Raw genomic sequence first — 3,664 nt, forward strand, 5'->3', positions numbered from 1 at the left:
AAAACAAAAACTCCAATTTGCCTTCCTTTCTTTCCCAGGCTTAACTGAATAGGATTCTAAAATTAAATTTCACTGGTTTGCAAAACTCGCCTCTCAAATTAACAACACAGAAGTGATTGAAGGCATTTTTAGGTACACCTGCTCAACTACTATTTTAATAAGAAAATGACTTAGAAAATTGGTAGATACAACACTATTGTTGGTATGAACTAAGCCATGTCTCCTAGTACAGATAGCTCAGGTAGAATCCACCTTGAATACTCTGATTCCTCCAACTTTCTTTGTACCAAGTTTCTGTTTCCAATAAAGACTTATGCCCAACTGCTCACTGGATGCCCAGCATGTTTGCTTGTGGCAGCTAAATAACCTATGGAGAAATGGTATGGTTAAAATCGAGAAAAATTATTCTCCTGCGTGTATTCAGCATTAAGACAGAGATACCCATTGGCAATTACCTGCTCGGCCCATTTCGCCAACGTCCCCGCCAAGCTGTGGGTCCACGTTGTAAGCTCTGGCGAGTTGCAGCGCCCCCCGCCAGCCTCCCCCGCATCGAGCTGGTCCATCACCAGCGGCCATATTCTGGCCCAGGAGCCATGGTGGCGAAGTCTGCTGCAGACCTGCAGTGAGGACCGCACAGCGCAGTTCTGGGATGTCCCCAGCCATGGCACTATGGCTGCTCTACAAGCTAAGCATAGCTGCCCTCTTCCAGGCAGACTGCAAGCATGTCAACAGTCTGACCCATTGGCCTGGCAAACACGTCAACAGGCTGCAGGAGACGACTGGTCACCTTTCTGCAGGATGGGCTGCTTAGACATCAACAGCCATGATCTGGTCCTGTCCGTGTAAAAGGTGGCACTTTACAAGTACGCAGTCCAGATGATGGTGGTTGTTACTGCAGGCTAGGTACTGGTGCTGGTGCTGGAGCTGGAGCTAAGCAACATGCCGTCAGAGCAGGTGGTCAGCACGGCCAGTCTGGACCTCCTCCAGGACCATGAGGGCTTCACATAGAAGGGCGACGAGTGGCTGAGCTCTCACTGGGGCTAGAAGCCCCATATGCTGGTTCAGTGCCTGCCGCCAGCTGCCGTCATATCCATCATGCTCCATTTCGAGTGAAGCCTTGGGAGCCTTGTAGCTTTTTGCACCAGTCGTGGCTATGGCCTCTTCAACTGCCAGTGCAAGAGCCCTGTGCTAGCCAAGTGCACCCTTCAGCCCCCAACAACACCCTAGCCACGGAAGGGCTGTGCTCCCAGGCGAAGTTGCTCAAGAGGTCACTGTGCCAGTCTTTCCCGCACATCTGTTCATCCGGAAGAGCCGCGTCTCAGGCAAGAAGCGGCAGCTAATGCTCACGGCAAGAGCGGGAGGCGCATGTGTGAAGCAGGCCCGCCCCCAGGACGTGGAGATAATGATGCCTGTGCAGCCCCACATCGAGCCCTGCTGGCTGAACACTCCCTCTCCGGCACTATGCGCTGCCTCTACTTCCTGACACGTTCCTTGGATATGCAGCGCACCCCAGACCTCCCTGTGGCGCGAACTTGGGCTCCATATTTGCCAAAGCGATGGCGGCGCTAACAGCGAGAACGAGGCGGGAGCGGTGGGAGGAGCAGGCGAGGAGGAGCAACCGACGCACTGCGCACTGCACGCCATTGGTGGCTTCGGTGTGCGCGACGTGCGTGACCACACGCTGCCTGCACTCTGAGTGGCCTCGTGGGACCTGGTGCAGGTGCCTGACTTGCAGGGTGACCGTGCCTTGCACACTGCATCTGAGGAGCAGTTCAAGGTGTTCACAATGCCCAAGGTGAGCGCCGAGATCAAGTTCAAGCTGATTATCATAAGGGCTGTTGCCGGCACAAAATGGCACTGGCTACGTTTGCCCGTGTTGCCTATAAGGACTATACCAAGACCTGCCGGGCCTGCCTCACCAACCTGAATGACCTCCACATCTTCTCTGTGCCTGGTCTGCGATCCCAGAACCACTATACCTGCATCTGGAAGGAGAATAGCAGCGTCATCTCCTTCTGCGTCTTCACATGCCGGCGTCGGGGCTTTTACCTGATGTTCCCAGTTGGAATTCGAACGCTTCTCCTTAAGTGCCTAGAACATCACAGAGCTGCTTTCCTATCTGGACATTAGGAGGCTGCATGATACCGCCCATGCCAGCTACAGGTTCCCTGAGTCACCCAAGCTGAGCCAGGCCAATGGGACCCCTGGCATCATGCTGACTCCATGAAGCTGCGATGGGAGCCCTGGTCCTGTCTGCAGCAAGGGATCAGACACCCTAGAGCCACCAGAGGCTATCCTCTTGCACATGTCCATGGACTTGGCCACCAGTGCCAATGGTACTCTGGACACAACAGGAGATGGCAGGATAAAGGATTGAAAGATTTCCTGGACTCCTCAGAGGATTCCGAGAAGAATCTGGGGAACCTAGTGTAAGAAGAAGCTCAAGCCTGCACCATGTTGATCAAATGAGGAAGGCCAGAACTACCAGCCACCTGCCCTGCTGGGAGCTGGGATCCAGCCTCCCTGGCTCCCGCCTGACCCTTCACTTGGACCTATACCTGCTAATCTGTGGGCTCCAGTGGGATCTGCCCACCCTGGCCTCAGGGTGTGGGCCCAGTACTCAGCCCAGAACCTCTGGGGCAGATTCAAACTGGCCCCTTCTCTAAGTAATTGGCTACCCTGGAGGCCCAGTACCACCGAGGGAGGAGAACTGAGGCTAGCGGCCATGCCATCTCCTATTCTACACACCGTTCTTCCCACCTTCCTTTGCAAAGAGTATTTTTCTAATGCCTGTGCTGTGCTGGACAGTCATTTCTAAAACTATTTTGATACTTGCTCCTGAGCCAGCTGCCTCCCACATCCAGCCTGTGCATGAGTACACCCGGTAAGTACATACCATATATGTGACTGGGAGTACTGCAGGGCACACAGGTCTAAGACCTGGTCCAGTGGGGGGGGGGGGGGCACAGGATAGGTTTCCCTTAGACTGTACCTTGGGGTTTTTTTCCCCTTTTATTTTGTTAAAAGTTGAGTTTTAATGCCAAAAATACTGATTTTGTAATATCGAAAATGAAAGCATGTAATGACTCTTAAAGGGGGGGGGAGACAAGAGTACCAATAGAATGAGCCAGAACAAATATTTTAGTTATAATTTTCTACATTTCATGATTCTCTATACCCAGCATTGCTACCCAGAATGTTGTTGAAGCCATGGGAAAGGAGTCAGATACTTATTTTTAGCTAAAACATAGTGGAGGTTAGGCCTGAATTTCGTAAGTGATAAGGTTACCCATGTGCCTTTGAGAAAATGTTGAGAAACTTTCCTGGGCCTCAGACAGAAAATATAAGTTGTGAACTTCTTTAATGGCTGTGCCTTCCAAGGTAGAACAAAGGGAAAGAGTTATTGAGGTAACTAAAACAAAGCAAGAAATACTGCAGAAAAAGAGAAAAATATTTTTCCCCAGGTCTGAATCTAGTAGCTCAGAACACATGAAGGAGATGAATGAACTGAAAAGGTATTTGCAGCTGAAGAGATAGATGCTGAGCTATTATTTCTTGTGATGCTATGAGATATTTATAACAACAAAAAAACCTCTTGAAAATAAAATCAGCACCCAGTGTCTCAGCAACAAACAACCTTCAGACTCCAGTAGCAATATTATAC

The 3,664-nt window shown here is 50.8% G+C and overlaps 1 pseudogene; it reads left to right on the forward strand.

Annotated features, from left to right (window-relative positions):
- Positions 1–216: 216 nt before the first annotated feature.
- LOC113268383 (lethal(2) giant larvae protein homolog 1-like) lies at positions 217–2,469 on the forward strand (annotated as a pseudogene).
- The last annotated feature ends 1,195 nt before the right edge of the window (positions 2,470–3,664 follow it).

This window comes from Ursus arctos, unplaced genomic scaffold (genome assembly GCF_023065955.2).
Source record: "Ursus arctos isolate Adak ecotype North America unplaced genomic scaffold, UrsArc2.0 scaffold_8, whole genome shotgun sequence".
Lineage (NCBI taxonomy): Eukaryota > Metazoa > Chordata > Mammalia > Carnivora > Ursidae > Ursus > Ursus arctos.